The 24,623-nt window shown below is 48.7% G+C and overlaps 1 protein-coding gene across 2 annotated transcripts in view; it reads left to right on the plus strand.

Moving 5' to 3' along the window:
- Positions 1-24,623, plus strand: part of MAPRE2 (microtubule associated protein RP/EB family member 2) — a 495,635-nt gene that overhangs the window by 4,269 nt on the left and 466,743 nt on the right. Inside the window, exon 1 of one of the 2 annotated variants that reach the window (XM_063923681.1) lies at positions 17,176-17,286. The exons of the other annotated variant lie outside the window; for it this stretch is intronic. The gene's annotated coding sequence lies outside the window, so the exon portion shown is untranslated. Of the gene's footprint in view, positions 1-17,175; positions 17,287-24,623 lie in introns of those variants that run through there. 2 annotated transcript variants of the gene reach the window in all.

Below are 24,623 nucleotides of genomic sequence, written 5' to 3' on the forward strand. Positions count from 1 at the left end.
TGAAGTAACTAAGATGGTAAGGACAATCTTTAGTAAGCACCATTAAGGTGCGCAGCGGGTCTGTGGTAGCCTCAGAAATCATTGGGTGAGACTGGGATTGAGCAAAGTGCCTGCAGGTACATAAAAAATTCCCGGTGGGAAATACCAAATTTTATCTGGATATCAGAGAAAGAAAGTACTGCGTTGCATCCTGGGTCGTATATGTCTCTAATAGCTGCGATCCCCTTTTCTCTCCAACTCAAAAAATGTGCATTATCAAGGCCAGGAAGGAAACATGGGTTACCCCAAAACGTAGTGTGAAGAGAGGTGTCAGATTTTCTCTGGGCTTTAGTGTGAGTGGCCTGCCATGCTCGGTATGTATGCCAAAATAAAATATTATGTTTTATCTCAGATGGGAGATGGGAGTTTGGGGTGTGTAAGAGTGCAGCAGGGGAGTAAGGATGGAATACGGCCAACTCAAGTGACAAGTTTGTAAATACTGATCTGCCCCAAAGCCAGTCTGTGATATACCGGTACATCGCTGCTCTACTAAATAGAACAGGATCCGGGATTCCCATACCTACCTCTTCACGTAATAGCTGTAACCTAGCGTAGGGGACTCTTGGTCGTTTACCTGCCCATAGAAATCTAGTGAAACACTGTTTAAGAAAAAGGACATCTTTCTCAACAAGGGCAATAGGGAGCATAAGAAGAAAATAAGCAATCTTGGGAAAAACAACAGATTTAATAACTTCTGCGCGACCCATAAGAGACAAGGGCAGAGATGCCCAGTCTGTAAGGATTTTAGACACCTTGGACAAAATAGGACCAAAATTAACCGCATATAGATCCGGAAGGAAAGTAGGGATCTGAACCCCTAAATATCTAAGACTATCTCGAGCCACTGGGAATCGGGACAGGACCGGGTGTAATGGAAAGAGGGAAGAGTCTCCTGAAAGGAGGAGAAGCTCGGATTTAGATATATTAATTTTGTATCCCGCAAAGGAACCAAATTGTTCAATCAGGGAGACAATCGCAGGGATGGACGTATCAGGATGAGAAATAAATAGAAGCATGTCGTCAGCATACAGTGATAATTTTACCATAGTGTCCATTATTTTTATGCCTGTAAATCTGGGAGAATTTCTCAGGGAAACAGCTAGGGGTTCTAAAGCTAAGGCAAATAATAAAGGTGACAAGGGGCAGCCCTGATGTGTGCCACTCTGGATAAGAAAAGGGGATGAGAGGATACCATTCCCCAAAACTTGAGTGGAGGGAGATTCATATAATCGGGAAATAAGAGAGACAAAGTCCTCAGGTGCACCAAAGCGGTGAAGCGTTTCATACAGATGGTCCCAGGTGACCAGGTCGAACGCCTTTTCGGCATCAAGTGACAATAATACATTAGTGTCAGTGGGTTTGGAAAGCTCAAAGGCCTGCATAACAGTCAAGACCTTTCGGATATTGCTCACTGATTGCCGACCCCAGACAAATCCAGTCTGGTCTGTATGAACTATATCAGGGACTATGAATTTGAGTCTATTCGAGAGGATTTTAGTGAACAATTTATACTCCGTGTTTAGAAGGGAGATCGGACGATAAGAACTGGGAGACTCAGGATCCCGGCCAGGCTTCGGGATAACCTTTATGACCGCGGAATTAAAATATTGGGGCAAGGAAGCACCCTGCATAAAAGAATTAAATAAGACAGAAAGAGGTTCGCACAGTCTAGTAGATAGAATTTTATAGTAGTCATTGGCAAAACCGTCAGGGCCCGGAGTCTTCCCAGTCTTCAGTCCAGCTATTGCTAAAGAAACTTCCTCAGTGGTGATAGGTGCAAGAAGAGAGGTACAGTGCGACTCTGACATTTGAGGCAGATCAGTAGAAGACCAAAAGCTAGACTTGTGGGTCTGGTTAATAACAGGACGTGCATAAAGAGTGGTATAAAAAGACTGTAGCACCTCAGCAATCTCGGCCGAGGTCCGTACTCTGTCCCCACCTTGGGTGAGCAGAGAGTGAATGACCACTTTAGGGTGTCTGCCTTTTAGCAAATGGGATAACAGTTTGCCAGACTTATTGCCATATCTGTAAATGCCACAGTCTCTTGAAAATGAATATTTAGCTTCCATTTGAGAAAGGAGGGTATCAAACAGTGTTTTTTGTGTAAGGTATCGTTCCCTAGTAGAAGGGGAGGGGGAGGATTTAAATTCCTGAAAAGAGTGAGTAAGAGCCGCCTGGGCTTCCAAATATTGTGAGTTTAAATCTAAATCCCTTTTTTTACTATAGGACATAATGTGCCCCCGAATAACTGATTTTGACGCCTGCCAGAAAAGAGCAGGATCCTCACTCAGAGTTTCTCTATTATGCGTATGATAATCCAGCCACGCTGCATCTAATGAGGAGCGGAATTTCAGAGAGCCACTTAAATGAGAGGGGAAGTGTCAGGAGCGAAAAGAGGATTTTTCTGAGAGGAGCATCAATTTCATCCAGCATAAAGCATGGTCCGAAATACAGATATCCTCAATTTTAGAGTCAGCCACTTTTGAGAAAAAGGAGTCAGATAACAGCAGATAGTCAATCCTCGAGAACGTGTGGTGCGCAGCTGAGAGGCATGTAAATTCCCTTTCTAATGGGTAGCATGCGCGCCACACATCCACTAAGGACAACTGCGAGCAAATATAGGGGATACCAATACGTGGTAACGAGGGGGGAGCGCGAGGGGGGGGGTTTATCCAAGGTTGGAGAAGAATATAAATTAAAATCTCCACCCAAGATTATAGGAATTTCAGAGTAGTTTAGTAGCTTAGTGACCATGTTCGTATAAAATTGCTTAGAGTACTGATTGGGAGCATAGATATTACAAAGTAGGAACCTGGATGCATACAATGTGACATCTGCCAGTACATACCGACCCTGAGTGTCATCTAAAATCGCATGGACAGAGATAGGGACCGTGTGCCGTGCTAAAATAATCACTCCCCTAGCCTTAGAAGAGAAGGAGGAAGAGGCTACCACAGACCAACCCATAGTGTTCAGTTTTATTACCTCATTTGGCATAAGGTGAGATTCCTGAATGAAAACAACATCCATCCCCACCTTCCGAAGATAGAGCAAAATCTTTCTGCGTTTAGCTGGAGAGTTGATCCCTCCCACATTCCACGTGCCGACACTCAAACTAGCCATGCATCAAATGAACTGGGAAAACCTGAAAACCTGCGCAGTAATCATGATATCTACAGCCGCCGAAAAACGGATACAAATCATACCGGGGTGGACACATTAGGAGGAGAAGGGGAGGGGGAGAAGAAAAGAGGGACAAAAACATAGAAAACACACAAAATATAACATTAACATTGTGAAAGAAAGTCCTGCTAAGGACAATCATAACTTCAGAAAACGAGAACAACCGGTTCAGGCAAGCACAGAGGCCGTCATAGACCGCCAATGAGCCAGCCAGAATTATGAAAACCTGAGGAAAAAATGAGGGAGGGGGCGCCCTTACCCACCCTCGGCAACATAATATATGAAAATATACATAGGAAAAATAACAAGAAAATATCAGAGCACACAGAGCATGTTACAAAAAAAAAGAAAAACGCAGCCTGTCATATAAGAAGTAGGGGGAGATATCTCCGCTAAGCATATATAACCATTCAAGAAAGATTACATAGCCACAAAAAGACAACAGATGAATAAGAAAAATCTAAAACAGAAAACAAGGCAAAAAGGTTCAGCCCGCTGTATAAGACCAAAGTCTCTTTTGGGGGAAAAAACACCTGCAGCAGATTCTACAGCAATAATTAAATTAGCAGACATAACCGGAAACAGAGTAGTCCAGGAGCAATACTCAGCCATCTCGATCCAGGGTGTCATCCGCCTGAGAGGAGTCATCATCTGCCTTTGATGCCTCAGAAACATAAGCCTCTGCATCTGCAAGATTTGTAAAGTCCCGGAAAGAATTTCCATCAAACAGGCGTAGTCTTGCAGGGAAGAGCAGAGCAAATTTTTTATTCGCCTTTACCAAACGGGAGCAAAGGGGGGGGAAATTCCCGACGTGCCCGGGATACCTCCGCGGAGTAGTCCTAGAAAATTAGCTCCCTCCCATTGTAAATTCCTATGCCTCCTGGATGCCGTCCATATTGCCTCCTTATGGAGAAAGTTCAGACATTTAAATATAACCACACGTGGTCTGCTATTAGGTGAAGAACGTGGGGGACCCAGTCTGTGGGCTCTCTCAATAACTAAGCCAGTGCATTCATCTTGGATATGTAACAAGTCAAGGAGGGACGTTTGTAAAAAAAAGAGTCAAATCAGGACCTTTCAGTGACTCAGGGAGCCCCAGCACCCGAAGATTCGATCTCGATCTATTTTCAAGATCGTCAACCTTGTTCAGCAGCTGCAAGTGAGATTTCTGGAGCTCATCATATCTGTGCTTAAGATCCCCAACATCCTGAAAAGTCTCCCCCAGCCTTTGTTCATTTGTAAGAACAGTCTTGGATAACTGCTTGATTTGGGATTTTAGGTCTTTTACTGCCTGCTGCATTTTAGCAGCATGTGCATCCATGATAGGCTCCATGGCATCCCTAACAGCTCTCACATCAGCATAAGTCACTGGAGAGGCAGGGGAACAGTCAGGCTCACCTGAGGGAGAAATGTGTTTTGCAGAAGCCTGTTTAATGCTGCCAGCAGCCTGCAGACTCGTTTGTGAGTTAGGTGCGGTGGCCATCTTGGATTCCCCCGGCCGTTTTTCAGACCTCGATCTCTGGGCTTTAGGGGGCATGGGGGAGGACAGAAACCTTTCCATCCAGTCCCCAGCACTTTCCCACAGGTAGTGTGCGCCAGGTGCGGAGAAAAGCCGCGAACGGGAGGCGCTGTGTGCTCCGGTTACCGAGGGTGCAGGAGAGCTGCAGCAATCAGCTTCTCCACACATGGGCGCCGGAACCGGAAGTCGAGCACTGCTGATTGTTAACCCATTTCAGCCCAGGTAGGAAGTTTCCTACCCAGCACTTCAATATGTTATCATTATATATAAAAAAAAAATTCCACCAAATTTTTCTTAATTGGGTCAATATTAGCCATCTCGCAAATAATCTAGAAAAATGGGTAGAAAACTGCCCACCTGGACCAAAATGGGTTAAGGGGGATACACACGGAGAGATCCGTGCTTAAATTCTAAGCAATCTGACTAGATTGCTGAGAAATTAAGCACGGATCTCTCCGTGTGTATGCCCATAGCGATAGCGATGCGCAGCCCCGAGCGTCGCTATCGCCGACTCTAGATTTGGCATGCATGCCAAATCTAGTGAGATCACTCATTTCACCGCTGTGTGCTGGGCGGGAGAGAGATGTGTGCTGAGCGGTCTGTGCTAGACTGCTGGCCAACATAGACTTCAGGCTGCATTTCATGGTGTTCAGTCCAATACCGCTCAATGTATAAATGCAGGAGTTGACGAAGTGGAGTAGTCACATTATTGTAGTGGGACAAGAATTTGGATAAATAATAAGAATTTACTTACCGATAATTCTATTTCTCGGAGTCCGTAGTGGATGCTGGGGTTCCTGAAAGGACCATGGGGAATAGCGGCTCCGCAGGAGACAGGGCACAAAAAGTAAAGCTTTAGGATCAGGTGGTGTGCACTGGCTCCTCCCCCTATGACCCTCCTCCAAGCCTCAGTTAGGTACTGTGCCCGGACGAGCGTACACAATAAGGAAGGATTTATGAATCCCGGGTAAGACTCATACCAGCCACACCAATCACACTGTACAACCTGTGATCTGAACCCAGTTAACAGTATGATAACAGCGGAGCCTCTGAAAAGATGGCTCACAACAATAATAACCCGATTTTTGTAACTATGTACAAGTAATGCAGATAATCCGCACTTGGGATGGGCGCCCAGCATCCACTACGGACTCCGAGAAATAGAATTATCGGTAAGTAAATTCTTATTTTCTCTATCGTCCTAGTGGATGCTGGGGTTCCTGAAAGGACCATGGGGATTATACCAAAGCTCCCAAACGGGCGGGAGAGTGCGGATGACTCTGCAGCACCGAATGAGAGAACTCCAGGTCCTCCTTAGCCAGGGTATCAAATTTGTAGAATTTCACAAACGTGTTTGCCCCTGACTAAATAGCCGCTCGGCAAAGTTGTAAAGCCGAGACCCCTCGGGCAGCCGCCCAAGATGAGCCCACCTTCCTTGTGGAATGGGCATTTACATATTTTGGCTGTGGCAGGCCTGCCACAGAATGTGCAAGCTGAATTGTATTACACATCCAACTAGCAAAAGTCTGCTTAAAAGCAAGAGCACCCAGTTTGTTGGGTGCTTACAGGATAACAGCAAGTCAGTTTTCCTGACTCCAGCCGTCCTGGAACCTATATTTTCAGGGCCCTGACCACATCTAGCAACTTGGAGTCCTCCAAGTCCCTAGTAGGCGCAAGACACCACAATAAGCTGGTTCAGGTGAAACACTGACACCACCTTAGGGAGAGAACTGGGGACGAGTCCGCAGCTCTGCCCTGTCCGAATGGACAAACAGATATGGGCTTTTTTGAGAAAAAAACCACCAATTTGACACTCGCCTGGTCCAGGCCAGGTCCAAGAGCATGTTCACTTTTCATGTGAGATGCTTCAAATCCACAGATTTGACTGGTTTTAAACCAATGTGTTTTGAGGAATCCCAGAACTACGTTGAGATCCCACAGTGCCACTGGAGGCACAAAAGGGGGTTGTATATGCAATACTCCCTTGACAAACTTCTGGACTTCAGGAACTGAAGCCAATTCTTTCTGGAAGAAAAATCGACAGGGCCGAAATTTGAACCTTAATGGACCCCAATTTGAGGCTCATAGACACTCCTGTTTGCAAGAAATGCAGGAATCGACCGAGTTGAAATTTCTTCGTGGGGCCTTCCTGGCCTCACACCACGCAACATATTTTCGCCACATGTGGTGATAATGTTGTGCGGTCACCTCCTTTCTGGCTTTGACCAGGGTAGGAATGACCTCTTCCTGAATGCCTTTTCCCTTAGGATCCGGCGTTCCACCGCCATGCCGTCAAACGCAGCTGCGGTAAGTCTTGGAACAGACATGGTACTTGCTGAAACAAGTCCCTTCTTAGCGGCAGAGGCCATAAGTCCTCTGTGAGCATCTCTTGAAGTTCCGGGTACCAAGTCCTTCTTGGCCAATCCGGAGCCATGAGTATAGTTCTTACTCCTCTACGTCTTATAATTCTCAGTACCTTAGGTATGAAAAGCAGAGGATGGAACACATACACCGACTGGTACACCCACGGTGTTACCAGAACGTCCACAGCTATTGCCTGAGGGTCTCTTAACCTGGCGCAATACCTGTCCCGTTTTTTGTTCAGACGGGACGCCATCATGTCCACCTTTGGTAATTCCCAACGGTTTACAATTATGTGGAAAACTTCCCCATGAAGTTCCCACTCTGCCGGGTGGAGGTCGTGCCTACTGAGGAAGTCTGCTTCCCAGTTTCCATTCCCGGAATGAAACACTGCTGACAGTGCTATCACATGATTTTCCGCCCAGCGAAAAGTCCTTGCAGTTTTTGCCACTGCCCTCCTGCTTCTTGTGCCGCCCTGTCTATTTACGTGGGCGACTGCCGTGATGTTTTATCCCACTGGATCAATACCGGCTGACCTTGAAGCAGAGGTCTTGCTAAGCTTAGAGCATTATAAATTTACCCTTAGCTATATTTATGTGGAGAAAAATCTCCAGACTTGATCACACTCCCTGGAATTTTTTTCCTTGTGTGACTGCTCCCCAGCCTCTCGGGCTGGCCTCCGTGGTCACCAACATCCAAAACTGAATGCCGAATCTGCGGCCCTCTAGAAGATGAGCACTCTGTAACCACCACAGGAGAGACACCCTTGTCCTTGGATATAGGGTTATCCGCTGATGCATCTGAAGATGCGATCCGGACCATTTGTCCAGCAGATCCCACTGAAAAGTTCTTGCATGAAATCTGCCGACTGGAATTGCTTCGAAGGAAGTCACCATTTTTTTACCATGGCCCTTGTGCAATGATGCACTGATTTTAGGAGGTTCCTGACTAGCTCGGATAACTCCCTGGCTTTCTCTTCCGGGAGAAACACCTTTTTCTGGACTGTGTCCAGAATCATCCCTAAGCACAGGAGACTTGTTGTCGGGATCAGCTGCGATTTTGGAATATTTAGAATCCACCCCTGCTGTTGTAACAGTATCCGAGATAGTGCTACTCCGACCTCCAACTGTTCCCTGGACTTTGCCCTTATCAGGAGATCGTCCAAGTAAGGGATAATTAAGACGCCTTTTCTTCGAAGAAGAACCATCATTTCGGCCATTACCTTGGTAAAGACCCGGGGTGCCGTAGACAATCCAAACGGCAGCGTCTGAAACTGATAGTGACAGTTCTGTACCACGAACCTGAGGTACCCTTAGTGATAAGGGCAAATTTGGGACATGGAGGTAAGCATCCCTGATGTCTCGGGACACCAGATAGTCCCCTTCTTCCCGGTTCGTTATCACTGCTCTGAGTGACTCCATCTTGATTTGAACCTTTGTAAGTGTTCAAATTTTTTTAGATTTAGAATAGGTCTCACCTAGCCTTCTGGCTTCAGTACCACAATATAGTGTGGAATAATACCCCCTTTTCTTGTTGTAGGAGGGGTAATTTAATTATCACCTGCTGGGAATACAGCTCGTGAATTTTTTCCCATACTGCCTCCTTGTCGGAGGGAGACCTTGGTAAAGCAGACTTCAGGAGCCTGCGCAGGGGAAACGTCTCGACATTCCAAACTGTACCCCTGGGATACTACTTGTAGGATCCAGGGGTCCTGTACGGTCTCAGCGTCATGCTGAGAGCTTGTCAGAAGCGGTGGAACGCTTCTGTTCCTGGGAATGGGCTGCCTGCTGCAGTCTTCTTCCCTTTCCTCTATCCCTGGGCAGATATGACTCTTATAGGGACGAAAGGACTGAAGCTGAAAAGACGGTGTCTTTTTCTGCAGAGATGTGACTTAGGGTAAAAACGGTGGATTTTCCAGCAGTTGCCGTGGCCACCAGGTCCGATGGACCGACCCCAAATAACTCCTCTTCCTTTATACGGCAATACACCTTTGTGCCGTTTGGAATCTGCATCACCTGACCACTGTCGTGTCCATAAACATCTTCTGGCAGATATGGACATCGCACTTACTCTTGATGCCAGAGTGCAAATATCCCTCTGTGCATCTCGCATATATAGAAATACATCCTTTAAATGCTCTATAGTCAATAAAATACTGTCCCTGTCAAGGGTATCAATATTTTTAGTCAGGGAATCCGACCAAGCCACCCCAGCTCTGCACATCCAGGCTGAGGCGATCGCTGGTCGCAGTATAACACCAGTATGTGTGTATATACTTTTTATGATATTTTTCCAGCCTCCTGTCAGCTGGCTCCTTGAGGACGGCCCTATCTATAGACGGTACCGCCACTTGTTCTGATAAGCGTGTGAGCGCCTTATCCACCCTAAGGGGTGTTTCCCAACGCGCCCTAACTTCTGGCGGGAAAGGGTATACCGCCCATATTTTCTATCGGGGGGAACCCACGCATCATCACACACTTCATTTAATTTATCTGATTCAGGAAAAACTACGGTAGTTTTTTCACATCCCACATAATACCCTCTTTTGTGGTACTTGTAGTATCAGAAATATGTAACACCTCCTTCATTGCCCTTAACGTGTGGCCCTAATAAGGAATACGTTTGTTTATTCACCGTCGACACTGGATTCAGTGTCCCTGTCTGTGTCGACCGACTAAAGTAAACGGGCGTTTTAAAACCCCTGACGGTGTTTTGAGACGTCTGGACCGGTACTAATTGTTTGTCGGCCGTCTCATGTCGTCAACCGACCTTGGCGCGTGTTGACATTATCACGTAATTCCCTAAATAAGCCATCCATTCCGGTGTCGACTCCCTAGAGAGTGACATCACCATTACAGGCAATTGCTCCGCCTCCTCACCAACATCGTCCTCATACATGTCGACACACACGTACCGACACACAGCACACACACAGGGAATGCTCTGATAGAGGACAGGACCTACTAGCCCTTTGGAGAGACAGAGGGAGAGTTTGCCAGCACACACCAAAAACGCTATAATTATATAGGGACAACCTTATATAAGTGTTTTCCCTTATAGCATCTTTTTTATATATTTCTAACGCCAAATTAGTGCCCCCCCTCTCTGTTTTAACCCTGTTTCTGTAGTGCAGTGCAGGTGAGAGCCTGGGAGCCTTCCCTCCAGCCTTTCTGTGAGGGAAAATGGCGCTGTGTGCTGAGGAGATAGGCCCCGCCCCTTTTTCGGCGGCCTCGTCTCCCGCTCTTAACGGATTCTGGCAGGGGTTAAATATCTCCATATAGCCCCCGGAGGCTATATGTGAGGTATTTTTAGCCAAAAAAGGTTTTCATTTGCCTCCCAGGGCGCCCCCCTCCCAGCGCCCTGCACCCTCAGTGACTGCCGTGTGAAGTGTGCTGAGAGGAAAATGGCGCACAGCTGCAGTGCTGTGCGCTACCTTAAGAAGACTGAGGAGTCTTCTGCCGCCGATTCTGGACCTCTTCTCGTTTCAGCATCTGCAAGGGGGCCGGCGGCGAGGCTCCGGTGACCATCCAGGCTGTACCTGTGATCGTCCCTCTGGAGCTAATGTCCAGTAGCCAAGAAGCCAATCCATCCTGCACGCAGGTGAGTTCACTTCTTCTCCCCTAAGTCCCTCGTTGCAGTGATCCTGTTGCCAGCAGGACTCACTGTAAAATAAAAAACCTAAGCTAAACTTTTCTAAGCAGCTCTTTAGGAGAGCCACCTAGATTGCACCCTTCTCGGCCGGGCACAAAAATCTAACTGAGGCTTGGAGGAGGGTCATAGGGGGAGGAGCCAGTGCACACCACCTGATCCTAAAGCTTAACTTTTTGTGCCCTGTCTCCTGCGGAGCCGCTATTCCCCATGGTCCTTTCAGGAACCCCAGCATCCACTAGGACGATAGAGAAAGTTGGTTATGCCCAGAAAACACAGTAGGCTGAGTGTGGAGGTTGCGATTTGCTGGATAGCCATTGTCTGGGTCACCCTAGTAGGTGAGCAGGTGTCACTGCATAAAGAACCTCCGTGGCACAAAATCTGTATTTGTCAGGATTCACGGAGGCATACATTGTGTTCCTTCACAATGGCCCTCATTCCGAGTTGTTCGCTCGCAAGCGGATTTTAGCAGATTTGCTCATGCTAAGCCGCCGCCTACTGGGAGTGAATCTTAGCATCTTAAAAATGCGAACGATGTATTCGCAATATTGCGATTACACACCTCGTAGCAGTTTCTGAGTAGCTCCAGACTTACTCGGCATCTGCGATCAGTTCAGTGCTTGTCGTTCCTGGTTTGACGTCACAAACACACCCAGCGTTCGCCCAGACACTCCTCCGTTTCTCCAGCCACTCCCGCGTTTTTCCCAGAAACGGTAGCGTTTTTTCGCACACTCCCATAAAACGTCCAGTTTCCGCCCAGTAACACCCATTTCCTGTCAATCACATTACGATCGCCAGAACGATGAAAATGCCGTGAGTAAAATTCCTAAGTGCATAGCAAATTTACTTGGCGCAGTCGCAGTGCGGACATTGCGCATGCGCATTAAGCGGAAAATCGCTGCGATGCGAAGATTTTTACCGAGCGAACAACTCGGAATGAGGGCCTATGTGTCCCAAAATGTCATCCACAATGATTTTGCTATGGTATTCCTCAAAGAAATGTTCCATACACCGCAGAAATACTCTGTCATGAATGAATTAGTATAAATTATTCTTTGTCGAGGTAATCTGCCTTAATACACATCTGGCATCAAGATCTTGGCATTGGGCATGTCAGCAATTATAGTATTTGTTCCACTGTCTTGAGTGGGTGTTGTCGTTTCATGTGGGCCGTATTTAGATGAACAGACATGTGCAGATAGATAACCACCCTCCTTCACTGCAGCCACCATAGCCAGTACCTATTGGGTAACCTCTTATACACAGGCGCAATTACTTCAAGTGCCATTGTGCAGTTCAGCTCTACTATGACTTTGTCTTTCAAGTGGTATATGCCATGGTACGCATACTGTGGGTGTGACAGATTTATCCAAATGCATATGATATGTCATAAGTCATAAGTAGTTTCCCAATGGTTCTGCAATAAAAAAGACCTGCAAAGTCTCTAGATTCTGTGACATTTGCTGGATGACGGGCACACCAAAGTCTAGTGTAATTAGTCCTGGTAAGCCTAGAAGCGGCTTGACTATTTGTTAGTGCAGTAGAGCACTAGTAGAGGTAAGAGTGGCAATTCCTATGGTCTTGATCACTTGATCACCGTAGGCAATTAAGTTCACTGTGTGAGAGTGATCAATTTACTCATGTGGATTGGTGTGGTGAAGGATTGTTGACAAAACTTTATACTTGGCACCAGTATCAATTTCATGTGTAGAGTAAATGGGGGTCTTTGGGAAGCAATGAATTTGTCTTCCCTGATAGTGTAATGCCTCAGCCTAAGGCTACATGCCAGTTAGCTTGTATATCTATATTGCGCACTGGCAGGTTCGGGAGGGGGAGTGGGGGCACTCATTTCTGCCACTTTTTTTTTTAACTGAGACCAGCGGCGGTGCAGTGCAATGAAGGTGCCTGCAGCGGCATTGTCAGCAGTACTACTAACGAGTCAAACGGACTCTTTTCAGTACGCTGCAGCTGGTCGCAGACCATAACAAAGCAGAAGGGAGTCCAGCGCTCCCTTCACATTTCCTCCCCCTCCTCTTACCTAAACCTCCGACTGACTGCAGTTGCCGGGGTTTGATGTCACAATCTAATGACCTACCACAGCATGAAAACCCGAAGAGAGGACCTGGCCTGCTGTCGGTGCTACTGTCAGGGGAACCCGCTGATGACAGGGCTGTCTGTACTGAAGGGGTAAGGGTAGAAGAAGGGTGGAGGGGGGGGGGAATCAGAGAAACATAGTAATGCTTGTACCGGGGGTAGGCATAGGTGTGCGCAGGGGGGGTGCCTGGTGCACACAGGCACCCCCTAATGTCTGGCACCCCGATCTCACATGCCTGATGCAGCGATCGCCAAGCAGGCTGATTACTGTCCCCTCTGCGCTGCACCCTGTCAGGTATGCATTACTGACCAGATGCCAGGGTTAATCAAGGGTGCCCCTGCCACCGGCTTTCAAACTCCCGGCTCCACCTCCATGTACAAAAACAGCGTGATGTGACGTGATTACGTCATGCTGCTCGCACGCCCACCCGCCACATGCCCACCTCTCTCCTTCTATGCTATGCCAACGCCAGCCACTGATGAGGATCAGCATGCAGCCAGCATTCCTCTTAGGAAGACAAATTCAATACTGGCAGGCAGTCGGCAGCAGCATTGACACATCACTCGTTTTTCCAGCAGCAGCACTAGTCTGCGACTGTCAGTGTCAGTGAGTGACTGACTTGTAAGTAAGCTGCTGCAGCTTGCAGGGGAAAGAGAGGGGGAGCCAGACCAGGCTGAGGAGGAGCAGTATAATTGCAGTGTGTGCCATCAGGGGTGTTTGTTTGGTGCACACCACAACATCTGACAATGTATCTGCTTTATTAGGATTGGTACAAGGGTGGATATTTTAAATTGTGTTGACCGTCAATAGATGGTGCTAGACACGCCCAAAAGGCGGTGCTAGACACACCCCTCCGACGGTGCACCCCCTAATAAAATGTGCTGCGCACGCCTATGGGGGTAGGGGGACAGAGCGAGGTACGCAGTGGGGTATTAGGACAGAGGTACACTGTGATGCCTGTCTCAACCCTCTCTCTCCCCACTCCCTCTCTCTCATACACACGCTCTCCCTCCCCTCTCTCTTTTTCTCTTCCCCCTCTTTCACCCCCCCCACACACACTCTCTCCCCCCCCCATATCCTCCCTTCTCCTTCCCCCAGTCTCTCCTCCCCTTCTCTCCTATTTTCTCTCACGCACACACACACCATCTCTTTCTCTCACCTCTTTTTATCTTTCTCTCCCCATCTCTCTTTCTCTCTCCCCCCTCCCCCTTCCCCCAGTATCTCCCCCCCTTCTCTCCCACTTTCTCTCTCTCACACACACACACACACACACACACACACACACCATCTTTCTCTCACCTCTCTTTTTATCTCTCTCTCCCCCTCTCCTCCCTTCTCCCCCCTCTCACACATTCCTTCCCCTCTCTTTCTCTCGTCCCTCACTCTCTTCACCTCCTCCCCCTTTCTCTCTTTCTCCCCCCTTTCGCTCTCTTACTCTCTCACACACACTCTCTCCTCCTCTCTCTCTTACCCCTGTAAACAGTGGCAACCCAGCCCAGGGAGGCTGCTGCAGTAGTCTTCTCAGCCTGTACGAAAGCTGCAGGGAATGGTCACATTGATCAGCCCCCCACTCCGGATTTGCCCCTGGCTGGGGAGCTCCTTTATGGGTTTCTCTCCCCCCCTGGTGCCCCCCCCCCCCCCATCATTTTTCATTGTGTGGCACTGCAAATCCTTTTTTACCATTTTAAAGGAGCCATGACCACACCACCCATGAGTAGGCCACAGACCCCAAAAGTACCGGGACCTGGTATAATCCTTTGCACATACCAGTAAATTGCACGTGTCTTCACCAATATGGGTACACAGGGGGGAGATAGACTGAAGAGAGAGGAGTCATCTCTGCACTCTCTCCTCTTCAGTGGCTGCTTTGCAGGATGGTGTTTTAATCAAAAGCAGGGAACCCCCCCCCCCCCCCCCCCCCGGTACCGCACAGGATGACTGGAGTCATGTGGAGGGTCAGCACTCCCTGTCAGCGTCTGTGTGTGATGTTCTGCAGGGAGAAAATGGCGCTGGAGAGCTGCTGGATCCGCTCTGGAAGCTCCGCCCCCATAAATGGCGCGTCTTCCCGCACTTTACATTCTTTATACTGGCCTGAGGTATCATTTCTAGCAGCAGTTCAGTGACCCTGATAGATGCAGTGCCCAGGGCGCCTCTCATAGCGCCACACCACAGTACCGCTGAGCCTCCGTAGCGCAGCTTCAGTACTGCGCTTCCACCCTGTTGCCGCCATTCACGCCGGCTTCCCAATTGTGGGTCGCCGGTGTCCTTCTCACCACCGCGATCTTCTGGCTTTGTTAGGGGATGGCGGCATGCTACGGGAGTGAGCGCTCACCTCGGGGGCTAACGATCATCACCCTCAGGAGCTTAATGTCCTGTCAGCGGAGATAGTGGCCATTAACCTCAGAGGGTTGGACACTACTCCCCCCCTAAGTCCCACGAAGCAGGGAGGCTGTTGCCAGCAGCCTCCCTGTGCCTAAATCTAACAAAAATAATAAAACTAGAAAAACTCTCCCCTAGCTGTGACCTGCTCCACCAGGCGCATTTTCTAAACTGATTCTGGTAGGAGGGGCATAGAGGGAGGAGCCAGCCCACACTATTAAACTCTTAAGGTGGGTACACACTGGCCGATATATCGGCCGTTCTCTTTAATGCCCGATATATCGCGGGTCCATCGGCCAGTGTGTACGGGCGATACGTCTGTGAACTCCGTCGTTCACAGACGTATCGCATCGGCCCTGCAGCACAGCTGACGGCCAATATATGTACCGATATATTGACGCGCCGCTGTATCTGTACGGGAAGTCGGCTGACCGCCCGTACACATGCTGGGGCAGCCAGCGGTGATTGACAGCTGAACTGGGCGGGAGTGTGTACACGCCCGCCCAGTTCATGACGTCAGTCCCCGACGGATCGGGCAGTGTGTATGCTCAACACACTGCTCGATCCGTCCATAGATATATCTGCCGATCAACAGATATATCTACCAGTGTGTACCCACCTTTAAAGTGCCCATGGCTCCCAAGGGACCCGTCTATACCCAGGGCTGTTTCTAGCCAATTTGGCTCCAAGTGCGAGATTTAAAAATGCGCCCCCCCATGACATAAAAAAATGTGCCACCCCCCCCCCCCCCACACACCTAGATAAAAAAAAAACTTTTGCGCGCACCCGGCAAGGGGAGTGGCTTCACCTAAATGGGTGTGGCCTCATTTAAATGGGCATGGCCTTGTCTGAAAAGACTACCTCACAATCCAGGAAAAAAATTTCTACCATATTAAGCCCCACACAGTAATGCCCCCTGCACCATATTATGCCACACACCGCAATGCCCTTGATACATTAAATCCCCACACTACAGCAGGCAAGAGTCCCCATTTCACACATTATGGCAGGTGTCCCCATTTTACACATTGAGAGAGAGAATACTTACAGAGGCGATTACCGCTCTTTGGCCCGCCTCACCAGTCGCTCCTCACGCCGGCCTTTCCCTCTTCCTAACTTGGATCCCCCTCTGTACTCCGCGCGGGGGGTGGGGGAAGTTTTGCGGAGTGACGGGGTTGCATCGTGACTTAACGACGCCACTGCGTCATTCCGTGGAACTCCTCCCCCCGAGCGGGTTACTCGGGGAGAAATAGGAGGGGGAAGCAGGGAGCCACAGTTAGTGCCGCGGCGGGCGCCCAGTGCGGTTGCACTGCTCGCCTGCTCCAAGAAACGGCCCTGTCTATACCCCATGGTACTAATGTGGACCCCAGCATCCTCTAGGATGTAAGAGAAAAATGAATTGAAAGTATAAAGCATATTTGTAATTAAGTTGTTGTTACCATCCTGAGATAGCGATGGCAGGACAGGGACCGATGTAACACACGCACCACCACTATACTGTACGTGTATTTGGAACACCCCTCAGGAAATGCTGCATTTGGCCCTGGTAGGCAGTGGCAATGAAGAAGTGCTTGGCAAGTAGGACAATCCACTGTAGTTATTGGACAGCTCTGGCAGCCTGCTACATACTGCAACCTACGTAGCTGCAGAGACGGTAGAATGACACACTACCAACACACCAGCCCCTCCGACCCATGCACAGCTATCATGGTCTCTATAACAACAGTAGGCTGTGCCAGCCAGGTAGGCATAATGCGCTATCTGTTGTAAGGGCGGGCGCCTGCAGCACTATACGGAGGAGCCGCCCGGCCACACTACGATCTGTCAGCCAGGGAACACATCTGACGTCACCGTGGGCTACTGGCCACGCCCCCAGGCGGCTTCCCCAGACGTCCAGCGTGTGAGGCGGGTGGGCGCGGCCCTGTTGGTCATGTGACGTAGCTGTAGGGAAGGGTGGGATGGGCGTGTCCCATGAGCCTGACAGCTAGGGAGGAGGAACAACAAAGCGGCGGAGCCGGTAGCAGCAGCAGCTGTCAGTGAGGAGTCCGGTACGCAGCAGCAGGTGAGTCAGGTGCATGTACAGCCGCACACAGCCACTGCTATCCCGACACCCGGACCTGTTACACTCAGCGCTGATCGCAACTCCTGCACGCCTCTGTGCACTCACTGCGACTTCCCATGTGTCAGCATTGTGTTACAGCAGCACAGCTGTATGGTGGGTGCACTGTGCACAGCCAGCACGGCTAAGTTTAGTCAGGGTTGCAGTGTAAGTGAGTGCTCATGCAGAACAGGGTAGGTGAGCCACAGTATATCAGGCACAATTTTATATATTATATGTGTGTGTGTACTATATATAACGTGTGTGTATATATATATATATATATATATATATATATATATATATATAAAATGTGTTCTGTTCATATGTTCCCAACCTTTTTTTTCCTCTCACACCACACCCAATGTGAACACTTGCTGTGCACCTGATCGTCTCATCCCAGTATGGATATGATGAATTGGACCTGACTCATGCTGTGTTGTTGTGTTGCATTGGAAATCACATCTGTAATAGTGAAGCTCAGTGTGTGCCTATAAGTGCTGCCAGAAGCCGGCCAGTCATGTCCTGTGCTCTGTGTGATGATTCTGAAGCAGCGTAGTCTGTTATGTATTCAGTATAGCATATTGGAACAAGCACACATATAGCCAGTGTTCCTTTCATGAGCCATGAGCAGGAAGTGTCACCAACTCGGTTGAGTAACTCCAGACACACTCTGCCATGCTGTGCAGCGCCCTGTCACCGGCTGCTGGTGCTGCTGCTGTGCCTGGCTATGGGTGTAGCTAACAGGAGGCTAGTACTAATCTCATCCATTCTGTCTGTGAACTAGAACAATTATTACAATAGCTCTCATTGTGATGTTGCCTGATCCGCTTCATAATGGGATATTTCTATGCTGTCCCCAAGCTGGTGTCATCTACAACAACTAACTTATTAAGGTTAAATAAGTACTTTAATAACCAGTTGCCGAGTGATGGCATTCCCTGTTTTACTGTAAATTTTACCGCTCCCTTCAGTTCAATATGACAATAAAATTGCATTTAATGGTACAGTATATTCTCATAATAAAACCCAAATGAGGATGACAGCTGGTTAACCTCCTTGCTTTCGCTGGTCAGCCCTGTTCTCCCCTTAAGCACAGCTCCTCTTTGTGGATTAATAATTAGAGTTATTGAAGTGCTTTCAAAACCCCTCTCCCTTTTGCCCCCAGAGACTAATCTCCATCCCCCAGCTGCCTGCTCTTCTGAACCACTAATGTATGCGCTGAATCAATGATTAGGCACATTTTAGAGATTGATTTTGATGGTGGGGGAAGGCCTAGCCTACAAGAGAATGTCATATGGTTCTATGACAATGCATACAAAGAATGGCAAACACAGGGCCTGTGTAGTTCTTCATATAAGTCATTATTTGCTGTGAATGCCTTCTGAAAATCAATGAATCGTCACAATACAAGAAATAATGGGGCAGATGTATTAAGCCTGGAGAAGGCAAAAATAAGTGATAAACCAGTGATAAGTGCAAGGTGATAAACGCACCAGCCAGTCAGGTCCTAACTGTCAATTTGCATATCGGAGCTGACTGGCACTTATCACTGGTTTATCACTTCATTATGCCTTCTCCAGGTTAATACATCTCCCCCATTATTAGGAGAAAGTGTGAAGCCACTTGTAAAACAGAGAGATCTTAGTTAAATACAAGACAAGTATGAAGTTGGTTGTTGCATAACACTGAGATATTACCAAAATACAGTTTGAATGGTCCTTTAGTTATGTAAATACTGCATATCTCTTCTGATAATTTTATTTATTTTTCTGCTTATATGCACTTACAGTGGTTAGCATACTGACTGTTCTGTCTCTTCAAGATTCAGAAATGTTCTTTGTATGTTGTCATGAAGGGTCAGTGAGCAAGTAGAACAAACATTGTTCAATTTAGTTTTACTGTGAACCTCAATGTGGGGAATTCCGTTCCCGAAATCAATGTGATGTGCCATTCCAGAATAGCACATCGCATCCTGCCAGCATCGCAAGTTTGCCTTTCGCGTCCCATAAAGATGCGAAGGCAAACATGTGATGTCAGCAGTACCGTAACTGGCCGACATGCACGATACCCTGTGGCATGTCATGCAGAACTGAATTCCGACCATTATAGCAATATTTCTCTGACGTCCTAGTGGATGCTGGGAACTCCGTAAGGACCATGGGGAATAGCGGCTCCGCAGGAGACTGGGCACAAAAGTAAAGCTTTAGGACTACCTGGTGTGCACTGGCTCCTCCCCCTATGACCCTCCTCCAAGCCTCAGTTAGATTTTTGTGCCCGGCCGAGAAGGGTGCACACTAGGGGCTCTCCTGAGCTTCTTAGTGAAAGTTTAGTTTTAGGTTTTTTATTTTCAGTGAGACCTGCTGGCAACAGGCTCACTGCATCGAGGGACTACGGGGAGAAGAAGCGAACCTGCCTGCTTGCAGCCAGCTTGGGCTTCTTAGGCTACTGGACACCATTAGCTCCAGAGGGACCGAACACAGGCCCAGCCTCGGAGCTCGGTCCCAGAGCCGCGCCGCCGGCCCCCTTACAGAGCCAGAAGCAAGAAGAGGTCCGGAAAAATCGGCGGCAGAAGACATCAGTCTTCAACAAGGTAGCGCACAGCACTGCAGCTGTGCGCCATTGTTACTCAGGCACACTTCACACTTTGGTCACTGAGGGTGCAGGGCGCTAGGGGGGGGCGCCCTGAGCAGCAATGTAAACACCTTGGCTGGCATAAATACACCACATATAACCCCCAAGGCTATATGGATGTATTTTAACCCCTGCCAGAACTCACCAAAAAGCGGGAGAAAAGGCCGCCGAGAAGGGGGCGGAGCCTATCTCCTCAGCACACGGGCGCCATTTTCCATCACAGCTCCGCTGGAAGGACGTCTCCCTGACTCTCCCCTGCAGTCCTCAACTACAGAAAAGGGTAAAAAAGAGAGGGGGGCACTAATCTGGCGCAGTTTTAATACTAACAGCAGCTATAAAGGGAAAAGCACATTTTATAGTGGTATTCCTGTCTATATATAGCGCTCTGGTGTGTGCTGGCATACTCTCCCTCTGTCTCCCCAAAGGGCTAGTGGGGTCCTGTCCTCTATCAGAGCATTCCCTGTGTGTGTGCGGTGTGTCGGTACGATTGTGTCGACATGTTTGAGGAGGAAAATGAGATGGAGGCGGAGCAATTGCCTATTATAGAGTTGTCACCCCCTAGGGAGTCGACACCTGAGTGGATGAGCTTATGGAAGGAATTGCGTGACAGTGTCAGCTCTTTACGACAGACAGTTGACGACATGAGACAGCCGGCTACTCAGCTTGTGCCTGTCCAGGGGTCTCAAACGCCATCAGGGGCTTTAAAACGCCCGTTACCTCAAATGGCAGACACAGACACGGATACTGACTCCAGTGTCGATGATGAGGAGACAAACGTGACTTCCACTAGGGCCACACGTTACATGATTGAAGCAATGAAAAATGTATTGCATATCTCTGATAATACAAGTACCACTAAAAAGGGTATTATGTTTGGTGAAAAAAAACTGCCCGTAGTTTTTCCTGTATCCGAGGAATTAAATGAAGTGTGTGATGAGGCGTGGGTTTCCCCCGATAAAAAACTGATAATTCCTAAAAGGTTATTGGCATCGTACCCTTTCCCGCCAGAGGATAGGGCACGTTGGGAAACACCCCCTAGGGTGGATAAAGCGCTCACACGCTTGTCTAAACAGGTAGCACTACCCTCTCCTGATACGGCCGCCCTAAAGGAACCTGCCGATAGAAAGCTGGAGAATATCCTAAAATGTATATACACTCACACGGGTGTTATACTGCGACCAGCAATCGCCTCAGCCTGGATGTGCAGTGCGGGCCTGGCGTGGTCGGATTCCCTGACTGAAAATATTGATACCCTAGATAGGGACAGTATATTACTGACGATAGAGCATTTGAAGGATGCATTTCTATATATGCGTGATGCACAGAGGGATATTTGCCGACTGGCATCAAGAGTTAGCGCGCTGTCCTTTTCTGCAAGAAGAGGTTTATGGACGCGGCAGTGGTCAGGTGATGCGGATTCTAAAAGGCACATGGAAGTATTGCCTTATAAGGGGGAGGAGTTATTTGGGGTAGGTCTATCAGACCTGGTAGCCACGGCAACTGCTGGAAAATCCACATTTTTACCCCAGGTAGCTTCTCAACCTAAGAAGACGCCATATTATCAGGCGCAGTCCTTTCGGCCCCATAAGGGCAAGCGGGCAAAAGGCGCCTCATTTCTGCCCCGTGGCAGAGGGAGAGGAAAAAAGCTGCAACAAACAGCCAGTTCCCAGGAACAAAAGCCCTCTCCCGCCTCCGCAAAGTCCTCAGCATGACGCTGGGGCTTTACAAGCGGACTCAGGCACGGTGGGGGCCCGTCTCAAGAAGTTCAGTGCGCAGTGGGCCCACTCGCAAGTGGACCCCTGGATCCTTCAGGTGGTATCTCAGGGGTACAAATTGGAATTCGAGACGTCTCCCCCTCGCCGTTTTCTAAAGTCTGCTTTACCGACGTCTCCCTCAGACAGGGAGGCGGTATTGGAAGCCTTTCACAAGCTGTATTCCCAGCAGGTGATAATCAAGGTACCCCTCCTACAGCAGGGAAAGGGGTACTATTCCACACTATTTGTGGTACCGAAGCCGGACGGCTCGGTGAGACCAATTCTAAACCTAAAATCCTTGAACACTTGCATACAAAGGTTCAAATTCAAGATGGAGTCACTCAGAGCAGTGATTGCAAACCTGGAAGAAGGGGACTATATGGTGTCTCTGGACATCAAAGATGCTTACCTACATGTCCCCATTTTCCCTTCTCACCAAGGGTACCTCAGGTTTGTGGTACAGAACTGTCACTATCAGTTTCAGACGCTGCCGTTTGGATTGTCCACGGCACCCCGGGTCTTTACCAAGGTAATGGCCGAAATGATGATACTCCTTCGAAGGAAGGGAGTTTTAGTTATCCCTTACTTGGACGATCTCCTGATAAGGGCAAGATCCAGGGAACAGTTGGAAGTCGGGGTAGCACTATCTCAGATAGTGCTGCGCCAGCACGGTTGGATTCTCAATATTCCAAAATCGCAGCTGATCCCGACGACACGACTTCTATTCCTAGGGATGATCCTGGACACAGTCCAGAAAAAGGTGTTTCTCCCGGAGGAGAAAGCCAGGGAGTTATCCGAACTAGTCAGAAATCTCCTAAAACCAGGCCAAGTCTCAGTGCATCAATGCACAAGGGTCCTGGGAAAGATGGTGGCTTCTTACGAAGCAATCCCATTTGGCAGATTCCACGCAAGACCTTCCAGTGGGATCTGCTAGACAAATGGTCCGGGTCGCATCTTCAGATGCATCAGCGGATAATCTTGTCACCAAGGACAAGGGTGTCTCTCCTGTGGTGGTTGCAGAGTGCTCATCTTCTAGAGGGCCGCAGATTCGGCATTCAGGACTGGGTCCTGGTGACCACGGATGCCAGCCTGAGAGGCTGGGGAGCAGTCACACAGGGAAGAAATTTCCAGGGCTTGTGGTCAAGCCTGGAGACATCACTTCACATAAATACTCGTGGCTCCGGATTGGCCAAGAAGGACTTGGTACCCGGAACTTCAAGAGATGCTCACAGAGGACCCGTGGCCTCTACCTCTAAGAAGGGACCTGCTCCAGCAGGGACCCTGTCTGTTCCAAGACTTACCGCGGCTGCGTTTGACGGCATGGCGGTTGAACGCCGGATCCTGAAGGAAAAAGGCATTCCGGATGAAGTCATCCCTACCCTGATCAAAGCCAGGAAGGATGTAACCATACAGCATTATCACCGTATTTGGCGTAAATATGTTGCGTGGTGCGAGGCCAGGAAGGCCCCTACAGAGGAATTTCAACTGGGTCGTTTCCTGCATTTCCTGCAAACAGGACTGTCTATGGGCCTAAAATTAGGGTCCATTAAGGTTCAAATTTCGGCCCTGTCGATTTTCTTCCAGAAAGAACTGGCTTCAGTTCCTGAAGTTCAGACGTTTGTCAAGGGGGTACTGCATATACAGCCTCCTTTTGTGCCTCCAGTGGCACCTTGGGATCTCAATGTAGTTTTGGGGTTCCTAAAATCACATTGGTTTGAACCACTCACCACTGTGGACTTAAAATATCTCACATGGAAAGTGGTAATGCTGTTAGCCCTGGCTTCAGCCAGGCGTGTCTCAGAATTGGCGGCTTTATCCTATAAAAGCCCTTACCTAATTTTTCATACGGACAGGGCAGAATTGAGGACTCGTCCTCAATTTCTCCCTAAGGTGGTTTCAGCGTTTCACTTGAACCAGCCTATTGTGGTACCTGCGGCTACTAGGGACTTGGAGGACTCCAAGTTGCTGGACGTAGTCAGGGCCCTGAAAATATATGTTTCCAGGACGGCTGGAGTCAGAAAATCTGACTCGCTGTTTATCCTGTATGCACCCAACAAGCTGGGTGGTCCTGCTTCTAAGCAGACTATTGCTCGTTGGATTTGTAGTACAATTCAGCTTGCACATTCTGTGGCAGGCCTGCCACAGCCAAAATCTGTAAAAGCCCATTCCACAAGGAAGGTGGGCTCATCTTGGGCGGCTGCCCGAGGGGTCTCGGCTATACAACTTTGCCGAGCAGCTACTTGGTCAGGGGCAAACACGTTTGCTAAAGTCTACAAATTTGATACCCTGGCTGAGGAGGACCTGGAGTTCTCTCATTCGGTGCTGCAGAGTCATCAGCACTCTCCCGCCCGTTTGGGAGCTTTGGTGTATAATCCCCATGGTCCTTACGGAGTTCCCAGCATCCACTAGGACGTCAGAGAAAATAAGAATTTACTTACCGATAATTCTATTTCTCGTAGTCCGTAGTGGATGCTGGGCGCCCATCCCAAGTGCGGATTGTCTGCAATACTTGTACATAGTTATTGTTACAAAAATCGGGTTATTATTGTTGTGAGCCATCTTTTCAGAGGCTCCTCTGTTATCATGCTGTTAACTGGGTTCAGATCACAGGTTGTACGGTGTGATTGGTGTGGCTGGTATGAGTCTTACCCGGGATTCAAAATCCTTCCTTATTGTGTACGCTCGTCCGGGCACAGTATCCTAACGGAGGCTTGGAGGAGGGTCATAGGGGGAGGAGCCAGTGCACACCAGGTAGTCCTAAAGCTTTACTTTTGTGCCCAGTCTCCTGCGGAGCCGCTATTCCCCATGGTCCTTACGGAGTTCCCAGCATCCACTACGGACTACGAGAAATAGAATTATCGGTAAGTAAATTCTTATTTTTACTACAAAGATTTCTTATGCAAGCTGACCAAT

The sequence above is a fragment of the Pseudophryne corroboree genome, chromosome 5 (genome assembly GCF_028390025.1).
Source record: "Pseudophryne corroboree isolate aPseCor3 chromosome 5, aPseCor3.hap2, whole genome shotgun sequence".
Lineage (NCBI taxonomy): Eukaryota > Metazoa > Chordata > Amphibia > Anura > Myobatrachidae > Pseudophryne > Pseudophryne corroboree.